Source organism: Eretmochelys imbricata, chromosome 4, assembly GCF_965152235.1.
Source record: "Eretmochelys imbricata isolate rEreImb1 chromosome 4, rEreImb1.hap1, whole genome shotgun sequence".
Classification (NCBI taxonomy): domain Eukaryota; kingdom Metazoa; phylum Chordata; order Testudines; family Cheloniidae; genus Eretmochelys; species Eretmochelys imbricata.
This window is the reverse complement of record NC_135575.1, coordinates 7,168,197-7,185,385: the sequence shown is the minus strand read 5'-3', so window position 1 is coordinate 7,185,385 and position 17,189 is coordinate 7,168,197.

Genomic DNA, 17,189 nt, shown 5'->3' with positions numbered 1-17,189 from the left:
GTTGGAGCAAATGCAGTTGTATCATAGAGCTTGGCTGTAGACAATGGATCATGTGGTGTGGTCTGGATGAAAGCTGGAGGCATGTAGGTAAGTATAGCAGTCAGTAGGTTTCCGGTATAGGGTGGTGTTTATGTGACCATCGCTTATTAGCACAGTAGTGTCCAGGAAATGGATCTCTTGTGTGGACTGGTCCAGGCTGAGGTTGATGGTGGGATGGAAATTGTTGAAATCATGGTGGAATTCCTCAAGGGCTTTTTTTCCATGGGTCCAGATGATGAAAATGTCATCAATGTAGCGCAAGTAGAGTAGGGGCATTAGGGGACGAGAGCTGAGGAAGCGTTGTTGTAAGTCAGCCATAAAAATGTTGGCATACTGTGGGGCCATGAGGGTACCATAGCAGTGCTGCTGATTTGAAGGTATACATTGTCCCCAAATGTGGAATAGTTATGGGTGAGGACAAAGTCACAAAGTTCAGCCACCAGATTAGCCGTGACATTATTGGGGATAGTGTTCCTGATGGCTTGTAGTCCATCTTTGTGTGGAATGTTGGTGTAGAGGGCTTCTACATCCATAGTGGCCAGGATGGTGTTTTCAGAAAGATCACCGATGGATTGTAGTTTCCTCAGGAAGTCAGTGGTGTCTCGAAGGTAGCTGGGAGTGCTGGTAGCGTAGGGCCTGAGGAGGGACTCTACATAGCCAGAGAATCCTGCTGTCAGGGTGCCAATGCCTGAGATGATGGGGCGCCCAGGATTTCCAGGTTTATGGATCTTGGGTAGTAGATAGAATATCCCAGGTCGGGGTTCCAGGGGTGTGTCTGTCCGGATTTGATCTTGTGCTTTTTCAGGGAGTTTCTTGAGCAAACGCTGTAGTTTCTTTTGGTAACTCTCAGTGGAATCAGAGGGTAATGGCTTGTAGAAAGTGGTGTTGGAGAGATGCCTAGCAGCCTCTTGTTCATATTCCGACCTATTCATGATGACTACAGCACCTCCTTTGTCAGCCTTTTTGATTATGATGTCAGAGTTGTTTCTGAGGCTGTGGATGGCATTGTGTTCTGCACGGCTGAGGTTATGGGGCAAGTGATGCTGCTTTTCCACTATTTCAGACCTTGCATGTCGGCGGAAGCACTCTCTGTAGAAGTCCAGTCTGTTGTTTCGACCTTCAGGAGGAGTCCACCCAGAATCCTTCTTTTTGTTGTCTTGGTAGGAAGGTAATAGCTCACCTTACCTGATCACTCTGGTTACAGTGTGTATGGTAACACCCACTGTTTCATGTTCTCTGTGTATATAAATCTCCCCACTGTATTTTCCACTCTATGCATCCAATGAAGTGAGCTGTAGCTCACGAAAGCTTATGCTCAAAGAAATTGGTAAGTCTCTAAGGTGCCACAAGTCCTCCTGTTCTGTTGGCGGATACAGACTCACACGGCTGCTCCTCTGAAACCTGTCATCGAGTTTGAGGCGAACCTACTGAGGCCGAAACTGCTTCCTGTAGTGCTGAGGGTGCGCTGTGCTAGCCCAACACAAATGTCTGGCTAACCTGTCCCCATTCCCGTGAGTCGGTGTTGTATGGCCCATAATCTCTTCATTGTTAGGCTCTCTTGGTCTTTTGCTCCTTTCCCCAGGTAAAGTTATATCTGCCCTGTTGATCCAGTTCCAGCCTCGCCAGGGGACATGAGTACGTCCAGAGCTCACATCGACCGTAGCTACTCAAACCTTTCCATGCATTCTGAGCCAAGTGCTTGAAACTCTGCTGAGTTTCACCAAATTTCATTACAAAACACTGGGGCTGAGATTTTCAAAAAGTACCTAAGGGAGTTAGGCACCTAGCTGTCACTAAAAGTCAGTTAGAGATTTGTATTTAAGGGTCAGATTTTTAAAGGTATTTAATTCCCATGGGATTTAGATGCCAATGTGCTTTTGACAATCCCACTAGGCATAGGGTCACCATATTTCCCTATGCTGAATACAGGACACCTGTAAAATTACTCGTATTCAAGCGAGTTCAACAGCAAACAATCAGAACTATGCAGTATAAACATTCAAATTAACATCAAGTTGAATGAGCCCCTGTTAAAAAGAAATACTGCATAGTTTGGAGTCTTTTTATTTGCCTTCTTATCTTTAAGGCTTTACATGGGGAAGGGTGACACACACACACACACATACACACACTCTGGTACACGTCTCTCACATGGGGTTGCGGGGTAACCAACCAACCAGACCCTCTCTGCCAGGCGCTCTCCACCCTCCATGTCTGGCTGGGCCTCCAGGACAGACCCACCTCTCCTGGTAGCGGGGCACACAGGGTCATATGCGCTCCCAGATTTCTGCCAGGGTTCACACTAGTTTTCGGCACTGTGTGGGAGGGAAGGGACCGGAACTGCTTCCAGCTGCAGGGCGGTGGCGGGGGGGGCGGGGGGGATGACCTGGCCCATGTCTTTTTCTCTCCTTCTGACACCCGTGTGGCTGGAAGCAGCTTGTCCCTTCCTGCCCCCACAGTGTCAAAAGGCAGCTAACACCTCCAGGCTGCTGCTAGCCACAGAAATAACCCAGCTGTCTACTGTCCCTTGGCTACAGTATGGGCAGGAAGAGGTTAATCCCTAAGGATGCATTGTGCACCAGGGCCCAGGAAACCTGACTGCAACCCAGCCAGAGAGGTGGCTCAGCAGGGGAGGGGGCCTAGGGGATTGAGCAGCCCCGCACGCCCTGGGGGCAGGACCCAGGATGGGGGTGGGAGGTGAAAAGGGTGGGGCTTCCATGGAGCCTGCAGGTTTGGGGCATAAACAGGCTGGAAATAGCTTCTTCCCTCCCCGCCTCTCACTCCAGAGCTTATCTGAGGGGTGGAGAGTCTTCCCCGTGCCAGCACTGTGTGTGGCTTTGACACATGCAGGGCTTGACTCCTCTTGGCCAGCACCCTGGGCTGGAGGGTCTTGGGTTTTTCTGGGGCGCCGGCCCAGCCAGACGCAGTGAGGGAAGGAAGGAGACTGCTGGCCAGTCTGCTGGTGAGCTGAGTGCTCTGACCAGGGGCTGGTTCTCTGCACAGTGCTGGGAGCGCGACACGCCTCACCGGGGAGGATATGGAGGAGCAGCGGGGCTGGGTGTGTGTGTGAAGGGCCAAAGCAAGGAGGACAGCGAGAGGGGGAGCACGTAAAGGGCCGATGGATGGGCAGGAGAGGCAACATGTAAGCGGCCTCTGCCTGGCACCAACACACTCTCATCAACCACCGCAGTGCACAGGCAGGCCAGCCGGAAACGGGATGGGGGCGGGGCGCTGGTGGCCGAGAGCCGGCATGCAGTGGGGGCTGTGCTGACAGACCAGCAGGGGGAGTTTGTTGAGGCTAAGTATGAGAATTTGATGTCCCTTAATGAACTCCTCATGGAGGAAATTGCCAGAGGCACCTGAGCCAACCAGTGCTTCTAAGTGGACGCTGGTCATGGCAAAATGCCAGAGTTGAAGAGGGAGACACAGTGAGGTAGTGTGGTGGCTAGGGGTTGCCAAGATTCTGGCGGATATACGGCAACAGGGTTCACTGTGGGGTGGAGTAGCACACAGACCCAACCCTATTCCCCTATTGGGAAGGACTCTGGCCTTTCCCAACCTGGAGATGGACAACGTGCCTGCAACGTGCCCAGGATTCCCACAATATAGACACAAAGCCAATGCCTTATGGCCATTCTTTTCATTGGCATAGAGGTAAGGCTGAGGTTGGGTGACTTGCATCACATCAGCGTCTGGTAGGAAGGACTCAGGCTGATGGGATCAGGTGGTATGCCATTTTTCTTGGGCTGGTGTCATTAGCCTATCATCAGTTCTAAAACAAAGATTAGTTAAAGCTCTCAGGCTAGGTGGAGGTTCCACATGTACTAATTCTTCTTTAGCAGGGTTGTTGAGGCCCTGCCTGAAGTGGTGTCACTGCACAGCCCCGTTCTGGTAGGTGCCTGCAGCCAGACACTGAAATTCCACTGTACTTTTGGAGAGAGCCCCAGGACCTGCGGGAGGGTGTGGAAGGCAGCTTCTCTGGTACATTATCAAATAAGGTGGTCAGAGATATCTGCCCTTGCCTGTGCAAAGTTCTCAAAGTATTCAAGGAGAGGACCAGACCCCTTCAGGAATGCAGATGCGTGCTTCAGGGCCTCTTCAGTGAGCAGACTAAATATTAATCCCACTTGTGACAGAACTGTGGGATACCACCGTGGCCGCAACTCCAGCTGGAGACAACATTGGTTAAGGAACCCACACAACTTAGCATGATCCCTGACAAACTTATCAGGGTGGGGCAAGCAGGGCTTGCGGAAAGTGGATGAAATAGGTGGAGGGACAGAAGACACTGCATGGGCTTGTACATGGGCCTTGAGGGCTTCATTCTGGTCAGGTAACACAGCTATCTGAGCCTGCAATTCTGCGGGACCCCAGCAACATATGAGAAGGTGGCTTGAGCTACTGCTGGGGTCCTTCCGGAGGGGAGCTCCTTGCCATGGAGAGAAGTCCCTTCTTGTCTTCCAGTGGGCTGCTCAAAGAGTCACACACCGAGCTGTAAGCAGTGCGGCTGGGTGGTTGGAATAGAACCAGAGGGTAGAACCAGAGGCATGGTCTGGAGACAAGCCAATGTTCAGAGCCAGGAGGTAGGAATCAGGGTTCAGAGGTAGGAAGGGACTAGGGCTGAAGCATAACAGGCAAGGAGAGGAAGAATGGCAGGACTGGAAGCAGGTCTGGCCCAGCTGTGGGAGTGCCCTGCTGTTGCTACCAGGCCAAAATAGGGATTTCTTGGCCCCACTGTCCAGTCAGGGATCACAGTCACTAGTGAGTGTTTATTGGGCCCAGTTGAGCTCCTTGGGTTGGTAGGTGACCATGCCCAGAGCCAGCTGTATCCTTGACAGTGTCCCTAGAAAATGTTTTCAAAACCAGCTTCTGTCTCTATTGTAATAGGTGAGATCTTCATGGCTCTGGGTTTCATAGTAAAAGGTATGGCTACAGCTACAGGATGTGATCCAAAGCCCATTAAAGTTAATGGATAGATTTCCTTTGCCTTTGATGGGTTTTTCACCAGGCCTGTGGGGAACTATTGTGTTTGGAAGCCTATGTGCTCAGGGAATTTAAGAAATGTAGCAACCTATCATGACATTGTGGCTTCATTTTCAAATTTAGAACATAAACAGCTGCAGAGATGCTGCAAAGGAGACTCATTGTACTTGAGTCTGGTGTGTTTAAAAATATTGATTTATTCCAGAGTCTATTCTTCTTGTTAGCACTTAGAGTAACAAAGAATTACACTGAGGGGCTGGAGATTTGGATTCAGATGGTTAAAAAAGATGGCCAGTGCTGCACCAAGGGGAAAAATTACATTGAGTACGAGAAACAGGTCAAATATATGTGTGAAAATGTAGTGTTACATACGTAGAGTCCCTTATGAAAAGTGGAGTGTGACGGCTCGTTCCTTTCATCAATATGGAAGTATTAATTATATGCTTATCTCTACTCTCTTTGCATCCTGTCTGAACTTTAATATTACTGGCCAAAATGTTCAAACCTGGGTGCCTAAAGTTTATGCCTAAATCCCTATTGAGACATCTACATAAGTGGGTTAATTTTTAGAAGTACTGATCCTCACCCACTCTCAACAACTCTGCAAATGAGGCCATTTGTTTATGTTTCTAAATATGGACCTAGGAACTTAACTTTAGACACCCGCGTTTGAAAATCTGGGGGCCCAGGTTTGAAAATTATGGCCACGGTGATGTGTGAACAGCACAATCCAAAATGGAATGGTTTGCAAGCTATAGTTCATTCTAGCCTCGTTCAATGAGCCTATCACTTTATCCATCTATTGACAGAGTATCTTTTAGTATCCTTTCCTCACCCTTTGATCACAATGCAGCTCTCTCTTTTGGTACCTTCACTGACAGTAGCCACTCAGCTCGGTACCAAACATGTTTATGAACTCAGGTCTGCCAGCAGACACATGGATAGTGTGGCAAGAACCAGAACTCAGCCACAGATACCAGTGGAAGGCTTTGGCTCACCACCATCTAAACCTCCCCCTCTCTCTGGAGTACAAAGAGTCCACTGTTGTTTATCAGTCATCACTAAAGATGTTGTTGTTTTATCCCTTCCCACGTTTGCTCTCCCTTCACTTTCTGCTCTGAGCACTTTGAGGAGTTTGCTATGGCCTTCGTTTTGAAGCTCAAACAGACACCCAACTCTGGTGCTGCTTTGAGAACTCTGGTACTTTATTTCACCCTGAACCATGAGCAAACCTCCTCGTTACATTGGTAACACCTAGCTGAACAGTTCAGTGTGCAAACATACTTCATGACTGAGGGTGAAATTGTCAAAAGCACCTAAGTGCCATAGGAGTAGGGTTCATTGAAACATGTTTTTTTAAATGTTGAGTTTTTGACTAAACATTGTGTGTGTGTGTATGTGTGTGTGTGTGTAATGTTTCTGATTTCTATGACAAATTTTGACTTTTAATCAAAAAAAATTCAAACTTTTTTTCTTTTTGGTTTTGGAATAAAATTTTTCGTTTTTTCAATGCAAAGTTAAAATTTTCTGTGTGAAATTTTGACTTTTTTCCCCGCTTAATTTTTGTTGAAATTTTCTGTGGAAAAAAAACTCCAAACTTTTTTCATTCAACTCTACTTAAGCATCTATGGTCAGATTTTCAAAGTTATATTTAGATGCCAATTGAAACAAATAGGAATTAAGCACCAAAATACCTTTGAAAATCTGACCCCTCATTCCCAGTCACTTCCAATTGGACTTCAGCTCCTTTGAAAAATTTACCCTGAGATTCATTTCCAGCCTCAGCTGTTGCCTCCTGTCTCTGAGGTCTTTCCTCCCTACCACCTTCAACTGTTCTTTTGCTACTGGATCATGTATTAGTCTGTGTAAAAAGGAAGGCATTAGCTCCTATAAAAAGCACCTTATGGAAGAAGTTAATGCACACAGAGGCAAGCAGGAATATTTTCCTCACATGCAGCTGGTTTTGTAGCAAAAGTTGAAATACACAATAAAAAAAGAAATATATATATAAAAGGTTTATTGAAATTCAGTGCAATCTTTGGATTTTCATCTCAGTGGTTTAGTGCTGTCTCTCCCTCCTTATCCCTTCACTCAAGTCTCCCACTGAAGCCAAAGCTGCTCTGTCTCTATCAGTGTATGGAGCCAGGGTGGCTTCCCTCTGAACCAGAGGGTAAAGAGCCACCCTCTCAGCCTGAGTGGGCGGGGCCAGACCAAGCTTATGCCAATCCCCGGAAAGGGAGGGGTGGGACAGGAAGTACAAAGGGCAGAGCCCTTTGCCCAGTGAGGAGAGCACCAGGGAGGAAGACAGACGCAGGCTGCTCCCTCGCGATCCTGCTGCCGACCCAGGGGAGGCCTTGGGCCAGGAGGAACCTGACCAGGAGGAAGGCCTGCGGCGACCAGGACTGCCAGCCGCTGAGTACCCGGAGGACCTGGAGGGGCCCGGCTGCAGCCCAGGCCAGCGTGAGTCCGACACAGAGCGGGCGCTGGAACTGCCCGCAGCGGAATACCCGGACGAGCTGGAGGGACCGGAGAGACCCGCTGGAGAGACCGGGTAGGAAGTAGCCTAGGGGCAGAACTGCACCGTGGGGTGGGTGTGTTTGGTCAGCGGGCGCGGATGGCCCCCCGCTGACCCAGCAGCGGGAACTTCGCCCCCTGCCACTGTCAGGGCCCTGGGCTGGAACACAGTGGAGTTGGGTGGGCCTGCGTTCCCCGGCCAGCCGGCCTTGGGGAGCAGAACTGTGCGCTACAGACTTTGGCCGGCGCTCCCCCCGCCTGCGGGGGCGGGCCGCGGGCTCGGGCCGGCGCTCCCCCTGCCTGAGGGGCGCGCCGCGGACTCCGGCCGGCGCTCCCCCTGCCTGAGGGGCGCGCCGCGGACTCGGGCCGGCGCTCCCCCTGCCTGAGGGGCGCGCCGCGGACTCGGGCCGGCGCTCCCCCTGCCTGAGGGGCGGGCCGCGGGCTCGGGCCGGCGCTCCCCCTGCCTGAGGGGCGCGCCGCGGACTCGGGCCGGCGCTCCCCCTGCCTGAGGGGCGCGCCGCGGACTCGGGCCGGCGCTCCCCCTGCCTGAGGGGCGGGCCGCGGGCTCGGGCCGGCGCTCCCCCTGCCTGAGGGGCGGGCCGCGGCCTCCGGCCGGCGCTCGCCCTGCCTGAGGGGCGCGCCGCGGACTCCGGCCGGCGCTCCCCCTGCCTGAGGGGCGGGCCGCGGCCTCCGGCCGGCGCTCGCCCTGCCTGAGGGGCGCGCCGCGGACTCCGGCCGGCGCTCCCCCTGCCTGAGGGGCGCGCCGCGGACTCGGGCCGGCGCTCCCCCTGCCTGAGGGGCGCGCCGCGGACTCGGGCCGGCCCTCCCCCTGCCTGAGGGGCGCGCCGCGGACTCGGGCCGGCCCTCCCCCTGCCTGAGGGGCGCGCCGCGGACTCGGGCCGGCCCTCCCCCTGCCTGAGGGGCGCGCCGCGGACTCGGGCCGGCGCTCCCCCTGCCTGAGGGGCGCGCCGCGGACTCGGGCCGGCGCTCCCCCTGCCTGAGGGGCGCGCCGCGGACTCGGGCCGGCGCGCCCCCTGCCTGAGGGGCGCGCCGCGGACTCGGGCCGGCGCTCCCCCTGCCTGAGGGGCGCGCCGCGGACTCGGGCCGGCGCTCCCCCTGCCTGAGGGGCGCGCCGCGGACTCGGGCCGGCGCTCCCCCTGCCTGAGGGGCGCGCCGTGGACTCGGGCCGGCGCTCCCCCTCCCTGAGGGGCGCGCCGTGGACTCGGGCCGGCGCTCCCCCTGCCTGAGGGGCGGGCCGCGGCCTCCGGCCGGCGCTCGCCCTGCCTGAGGGGCGGGCCGCGGCCTCCGGCCGGCGCTCCCCCTGCCTGAGGGGCGGGCCGCGGCCTCCGGCCGGCGCTCGCCCTGCCTGAGGGGCGCGCCGCGGACTCCGGCCGGCGCTCCCCCTGCCTGAGGGGCGCGCCGCGGACTCGGGCCGGCGCTCCCCCTGCCTGAGGGGCGGGCCGCGGGCTCGGGCCGGCGCTCCCCCTGCCTGAGGGGCGGGCCGCGGCCTCCGGCCGGCGCTCGCCCTGCCTGAGGGGCGCGCCGCGGCCTCCGGCCGGCGCTCCCCCTGCCTGAGGGGCGGGCCGCGGCCTCCGGCCGGCGCTCACCCTGCCTGAGGGGCGCGCCGCGGACTCCGGCCGGCGCTCCCCCTGCCTGAGGGGCGCGCCGCGGACTCGGGCCGGCGCTCCCCCTGCCTGAGGGGCGCGCCGCGGACTCGGGCCGGCCCTCCCCCTGCCTGAGGGGCGCGCCGCGGACTCGGGCCGGCCCTCCCCCTGCCTGAGGGGCGCGCCGCGGACTCGGGCCGGCCCTCCCCCTGCCTGAGGGGCGCGCCGCGGACTCGGGCCGGCGCTCCCCCTGCCTGAGGGGCGCGCCGCGGACTCGGGCCGGCGCTCCCCCTGCCTGAGGGGCGCGCCGCGGACTCGGGCCGGCGCGCCCCCTGCCTGAGGGGCGCGCCGCGGACTCGGGCCGGCGCTCCCCCTGCCTGAGGGGCGCGCCGCGGACTCGGGCCGGCGCTCCCCCTGCCTGAGGGGCGCGCCGTGGACTCGGGCCGGCGCTCCCCCTCCCTGAGGGGCGCGCCGTGGACTCGGGCCGGCGCTCCCCCTCCCTGAGGGGCGCGCCGTGGACTCGGGCCGGCGCTCCCCCGCCTGAGGGGCGCGCCGTGGACTCGGGCCGGCTCTCCCCCTGCCTGAGGGGCGCGCCGCGGTCTCGTGCCGACGCTCCCCTGCCTGAGGGGCGCGCCGCGGACTCGGGCCGGCCCTCCCCCTCCCTGAGGGGCGCGCCGTGGACTCGGGCCGGCGCTCCCCCTCCCTGAGGGGCGCGCCGTGGACTCGGGCCGGCGCTCCCCCTCCCTGAGGGGCGCGCCGTGGACTCGGGCCGGCGCTCCCCCGCCTGAGGGGCGCGCCGTGGACTCGGGCCGGCTCTCCCCCTGCCTGAGGGGCGCGCCGCGGTCTCGTGCCGACGCTCCCCTGCCTGAGGGGCGCGCCGTGGACTCGGGCCGGCGCTCCCCCTCCCTGAGGGGCGCGCCGTGGACTCGGGCCGGCGCTCCCCCTCCCTGAGGGGCGCGCCGTGGACTCGGGCCGGCGCTCCCCCGCCTGAGGGGCGCGCCGTGGACTCGGGCCGGCTCTCCCCCTGCCTGAGGGGCGCGCCGCGGTCTCGTGCCGACGCTCCCCTGCCTGAGGGGCGCGCCGCGGACTCGGGCCGGCCCTCCCCCTGCCTGAGGGGCGCGCCGCGGACTCGGGCCGGCCCTCCCCCTGCCTGAGGGGCGCGCCGCGGACTCGGGCCGGCCCTCCCCCTGCCTGAGGGGCGCGCCGCGGACTCGGGCCGGCCCTCCCCCTGCCTGAGGGGCGCGCCGCGGACTCGGGCCGGCCCTCCCCCTGCCTAAGGGGCGCGCCGCGGACTCGGGCCGGCCCTCCCCCTGCCTGAGGGGCGCGCCGCGGACTCGGGCCGGCGCTCCCCCTGCCTGAGGGGCGCGCCGCGGACTCGGGCCGGCGCTCCCCCTGCCTGAGGGGCGCGCCGCGGACTCGGGCCGGCGCTCCCCCTCCCTGAGGGGCGCGCCGCGGACTCGGGCCGGCGCTCCCCCTCCCTGAGGGGCGCGCCGCGGACTCGGGCCGGCCCTCCCCCTGCCTGAGGGGCGCGCCGCGGACTCGGGCCGGCCCTCCCCCTACCTGAGGGGCGCGCCGCGGACTCGGGCCGGCGCTCCCCCTGCCTGAGGGGCGCGCCGCGGACTCGGGCCGGCCCTCCCCCTGCCTGAGGGGCGCGCCGCGGACTCGGGCCGGCCCTCCCCCTGCCTGAGGGGCGCGCCGCGGACTCGGGCCGGCCCTCCCCCTGCCTGAGGGGCGCGCCGCGGACTCGGGCCGGCCCTCCCCCTGCCTGAGGGGCGCGCCGCGGACTCGGGCCGGCCCTCCCCCTGCCTGAGGGGCGCGCCGCGGACTCGGGCCGGCCCTCCCCCTGCCTGAGGGGCGCGCCGCGGACTCGGGCCGGCGCTCCCCCTGCCTGAGGGGCGCGCCGCGGACTCGGGCCGGCCCTCCCCCTGCCTGAGGGGCGCGCCGCGGACTCGGGCCGGCCCTCCCCCTGCCTGAGGGGCGCGCCGCGGACTCGGGCCGGCCCTCCCCCTGCCTGAGGGGCGCGCCGCGGACTCGGGCCGGCGCTCCCCCTGCCTGAGGGGCGCGCCGCGGACTCGGGCCGGCGCTCCCCCTGCCTGAGGGGCGCGCCGCGGACTCGGGCCGGCGCTCCCCCTGCCTGAGGGGCGCGCCGCGGACTCGGGCCGGCGCTCCCCCTGCCTGAGGGGCGCGCCGCGGACTCGGGCCGGCGCTCCCCCTGCCTGAGGGGCGCGCCGTGGACTCGGGCCGGCGCTCCCCCTCCCTGAGGGGCGCGCCGTGGACTCGGGCCGGCGCTCCCCCTCCCTGAGGGGCGCGCCGTGGACTCGGGCCGGCGCTCCCCCGCCTGAGGGGCGCGCCGTGGACTCGGGCCGGCTCTCCCCCTGCCTGAGGGGCGCGCCGCGGTCTCGTGCCGGCGCTCCCCTGCCTGAGGGGCGCGCCGCGGACTCGGGCCGGCCCTCCCCCTGCCTGAGGGGCGCGCCGCGGACTCGGGCCGGCCCTCCCCCTGCCTGAGGGGCGCGCCGCGGACTCGGGCCGGCCCTCCCCCTGCCTGAGGGGCGCGCCGCGGACTCGGGCCGGCCCTCCCCCTGCCTGAGGGGCGCGCCGCGGACTCGGGCCGGCCCTCCCCCTGCCTGAGGGGCGCGCCGCGGACTCGGGCCGGCCCTCCCCCTGCCTGAGGGGCGCGCCGCGGACTCGGGCCGGCCCTCCCCCTGCCTGAGGGGCGCGCCGCGGACTCGGGCCGGCCCTCCCCCTGCCTGAGGGGCGCGCCGCGGACTCGGGCCGGCCCTCCCCCTGCCTGAGGGGCGCGCCGCGGACTCGGGCCGGCCCTCCCCCTGCCTGAGGGGCGCGCCGCGGACTCGGGCCGGCCCTCCCCCTGCCTGAGGGGCGCGCCGCGGACTCGGGCCAGCGCTCCCCCTGCCTGAGGGGCGCGCCGTGGACTCGGGCCGGCTTTCCCACTGCCTGAGGGCGCGCCGCGGACTCGTGCTGGTGCTCCCTTGCCTGAGGGGCGCGCCGCAGACTCGGGCCGGCGCTCCCCCTGCCTGAGGGCGTGCCGCGGACTCGGGCCGGCGCTCCCCCTGCCTGAGGGGGCGCGCCGCGGACTCGTGCCGGCGCTCCCCCTGCCTGAGGGGCGCGCCGCGGACTCGGGCCGGCGCTCCCCTGCCTGAGGGGCGCGCCGCGGACTCGGGCCGGCTCTCCCCCTTCCTGAGGGGCGCGCCGCGGACTTGTGCCTGCGCTCCCCTGCCTGAGGGGCGCGCCGCAGACTCGGGCCGGCGCTTCCCGCTCCCCCTGCCTGAGGGCGCGCCGCGGACTCGGACCGGCCCTCCCCCTGCCTGAGGGGCGCGCCGCGGACTCGGGCCGGCCCTCCCCCTGCCTGAGGGGCGCGCCGCGGACTCGGGCCGGCCCTCCCCCTGCCTGAGGGGCGCGCCGCGGACTCGGGCCGGCCCTACCCCTGCCTGAGGGGCGCGCCGCGGACTCGGGCCGGCCCTCCCCCTGCCTGAGGGGCGCGCCGCGGACTCGGGCCGGCCCTCCCCCTGCCTGAGGGGCGCGCCGCGGACTCGGGCCGGCCCTCCCCCTGCCTGAGGGGCGCGCCGCGGACTCGGGCCGGCCCTCCCCCTGCCTGAGGGGCGCGCCGCGGACTCGGGCCGGCCCTCCCCCTGCCTGAGGGGCGCGCCGCGGACTCGGGCCGGCCCTCCCCCTGCCTGAGGGGCGCGCCGCGGACTCGGGCCGGCCCTCCCCCTGCCTGAGGGGCGCGCCGCGGACTCGGGCCAGCGCTCCCCCTGCCTGAGGGGCGCGTCGTGGACTCGGGCCGGCTTTCCCACTGCCTGAGGGCGCGCCGCGGACTCGTGCTGGTGCTCCCTTGCCTGAGGGGCGCGCCGCAGACTCGGGCCGGCGCTCCCCCTGCCTGAGGGCGTGCCGCGGACTCGGGCCGGCGCTCCCCCTGCCTGAGGGGGCGCGCCGCGGACTCGTGCCGGCGCTCCCCCTGCCTGAGGGGCGCGCCGCGGACTCGGGCCGGCGCTCCCCTGCCTGAGGGGCGCGCCGCGGACTCGGGCCGGCTCTCCCCCTTCCTGAGGGGCGCGCCGCGGACTTGTGCCTGCGCTCCCCTGCCTGAGGGGCGCGCCGCGGACTCGGGCCGGCGCTTCCCGCTCCCCCTGCCTGAGGGCGCGCCGCGGACTCGGACCGGCACTCCCCCTGCCTGAGGGCGCGCCGCGGACTCGTGCCGGCGCTCCCCCTTCCTGAGGGGCGCGCCGCAGAGTCGTGCTGGCGCTCCCCTGCCTGAGGGGCGCGCCGCGGACTCGGGCCGGCGCTCCCCCTGCCTGAGGGGCGCGCAGCGGACTCGGGCCAGCGCTCCCCCTGCCTGAGGGGCGCGCCGCGGACTCGGGCCGGCGCTTCCCTGCCTGAGGGGCGCGCCGCGGGCTCGAGCCGGCGCTTCCCTGCCTGAGGGGCGTGCCGCGGGCTCGGACCGGCGCTCCCCCTGCCTGAGGGGCGCGCCGCGGACTCGTGCCGACGCTCTCCTGCCTGAGGGGCGCGCCGCGGACTCGTGCTGGCGCTCCCCTGCCTGAGGGGCGCGCCGCGGACTCGGGCCGGCACTTCCCGCTCCCCCTGCCTGAGGGGCGCGCCGCGGACTCGTGCTGGCGCTTCCCTGCCTGAGGGGCGTGCCGCAGACTCGTGCCGACGCTCCCCTGCCTGAGGGGCGCGCCGCACATTCGTGCCGACGCTCCCCCTGCCTGAGGGGCGCGCCGCAGACTTGTGTCGACACACCTTTCCCGCTAATTCCCCAGCGCCCGAAAGGTGTGACTAAGGCCTGCCAGTGGGACCATAGCTCTCCATTGTCCCCTAGGGGCTTGGAGGACCGACTGAAACCTGTCACAATCAGAATACTTTGGTTTGTGGGATGTCAGGTAGTGGCCCTCACCCTTTAAGAGGGAAGAAGCCAGTGCATCTGTGACTGGCCACGCTGCCATGGCTTTTCCTCATACTGCCCCCATCTCCAAGCTCTTAAGATGCTCTTCTCTTATCTGGTGGCTCCTTCCAACACAGAGTACTTTTAGTCCAGCTTTAAACCCTTTCACTCACTCCTGGATAGTGAGAGATCTCCTTCTTGAGCATGATTTGACACCACTTCCACTGTATTATATTTTTCCACGCAGAATAATTTCAGGTCCTGTCATCTTCAGTCAGCAAGAGTTTCATGTGGTGAATTCTCCAGATTTAAAAAAAAATAACAAATTGTTTGTTTTTTTGAAAATCCAGAAATGACTAACTGACATTTAAAATTCATATTATGGTAGGCCCCAGAGACCCTGATCTGGACGGGGCCACTTTATGCTGGGCCCTGAACAAACACAGAGCAAACATGGTCCTTGCCCCAAAGAATTTACAGTCTCATCAGATAAGCAACAAAGAAAGATGAAGCTGAGAGACAGAATTAAATATGTACAACACTGTGTCCATTTTATATGTGTGTGCAAGTGGTTGGATAGATACTCAGCCTTGAGGAGATCTGCAAAAACGCCTAAAGGATTTAGGAGCACATGCCCAATTTTTTGATTGGCTAGTGCTTCTCAATCACTTAGGCTAAATATATTAATGTAACTACAAATGGGGAGATTTTCAAAAGTGCCTTTCTCCCACTTCCCAGCAATTTAAAAAAATCCCCTGAAAGACAATGTGCATACTATATACTGTGATCATCTTATAATCATCAATTTATTTTAATTTCTGAGCAAGTTTTACAGACAGAATGCAATCTGAGCACTTGAAAGCATCTCGCTGGGAATATCTTGTCATTATATTTATTAAGGTGTCCCCTGTAAAACCAGGCTTTTATCAGGTAAATTATAGGGACTGTCATCTCTTTGGCAGCTTCACAACTTCGGATCATATATTTCCACACTCAGCATTGGCAGGAAGACTTTAGAAATATTATGTAAGATTATGCTTAAGCCAGCTGGTGGTTGATGAAACAGGCTGGCCATGCGGTCAGGTAAAAGGAAGTGCACTCAAGGAAAGGAAAGCATTGAGAACGCTAAAAATATCACAGTGAACACACAGCACTGCATTCACTTTCCACTTCCCAGCCACACATAGAACAAAAGCTGATAGCCCACATGACATACATAGAATCTACTGCAGCCTTTGCTTCCATACAGAACACTAAATTGGCTATGGGGAAATCTTTAATATTGGAGCTAAAATGTCCTCTACAATTCATGCTAACTTGACTAGATCCTTTATACCTGAACCCACAGACTTATGCACTCTGTCATCTTTCCCCATCAAATTGCTTTCTCTAGCCATCTGCTGAAGCCTTCCTGCTACTTGACCTTGTAGAAAGACATAGTCTAGAATTTCCATCTTCTTTGCTCCATGAGATTGGATCAGAATTCTGATTCTTTCCTTGTGATTTCATTCGTGGTCTTTCATATTAATGCACTTGGTCTCATTTCCTTTTGAAACCATAGAACTTATTGTCTAGAACAGTAACATTTCCACTTGATTATCAGTTTGCTTTTACAGCTGAATAAAATGTGACATTTTGCTTCTGTGCTACACATTAGGGCAAATTGTTAGATTCACATTTTTCCTACATGAACTTAAATGCCGTTTAATTACAAGTGACAGAAATACAACAAAGGGTGCTTTGACTGAAACATCTATATACAGATTCAGTGTAAATTAATCAAAGTATATAACCTGCAGCAATTCAGCCCTAACAAATAAACATTTAGTAGGGAGTTATGGATAACTAATTGTTGCATTATAATGTGAAGTTTAACCTTATAACCCTAAGTTCTGGGATAGGCTGAATTTCAGTGTCATTTCGTTTCTCATTATCAGATTGGTAAGGAATAACCCCTTTTAAGTGGAGCTGCCGTTTTGTGGAAGTCTAATAAAAACATTCTATTCCTAGACAATCAGCAGATAGGTATTATTTTCTGTCTTGCTTTTATTAAAGAACATCTGAATAAATATAGGATCATTGTTTCCTCTAAATTCATCTGCTTTGATAGATCAGTTCCCACCTGAAATGACAAACTTTTAGAAGTAACATGCTAGTCATATCCACAGCAACCAATTGGGATGTAAAAAATTGAGATTTATAACTGCAGGTGGAGAAACAGCAGCAGCAGATGGACTGCAAGGAACAGAGATCTTATTTTCATGTAGATGTTCCTATTTGGAATGAGAGAAGAAAAAAATACAGAAATCTATAATTTATAAAAGAAATGTTTCTAAACAGACTGTTTTTCAAAGTTTTCCTAGAGGTGTTGGAAGCTCTTTAATGGCTAATGTCTCCACATTTAAGTAACTGATGGGTTACATGTAGTGGCATGTATTTTTAATACCCATAAGTTAAGAATTGATCTCTCTTATCATGTCAATGTGCTTGAATATAATTTGCTGAGACAGACGCTTGAAACATGCTTGATTTCAAACACTGCTTTGAAGACTCTATAATTGATATGAAAAGCTAGGATTAAGCAAAAACAAAAAATGCCAGCATTGGTACACTTCCCTACATGACTTCAAAGATGCTAAAAGAAGCAACTTTTACGTAACTTTGATATTCTTCTGGGCCAATTCTGCCATCCTTACTCATAATACTGAGTAGTATTTTACTCTGTGTGTAGTCACACTGAAATCAGTGGGGCTCTTTGGGAAATAAGGTGGGCTGTGATGTCTCAGTGTATGGCATCTGTATGTTTTATTAACATTTACCGTAACTTGGGGAACTTATCTGTTGATAACAGTTTTTCCATAGCAACCACTAAAATAAAACTGTTCTACAAACTGCTTCTTCTTGCGCATTGTTCTCTTGGCTTAATTTGACGCGTGGCTTTTGGCATATCTTGGCAGCATTAGCATTTTGCTGTTGCTTCATGTTGTGTGCCATCCAACTAGGTACTTACGTGACCTTCACCCCTGCAGCGTCCAAGTGCTGTGCAATCACTAATGCCCCAAGAGGTAGCAAGGTATTGCTCCATTTTTCAAATATGGAGCTGAGGTACAGGTAGATGAAGTGGCTGTGGAAAATGAAACACATGAAAAAAGCCA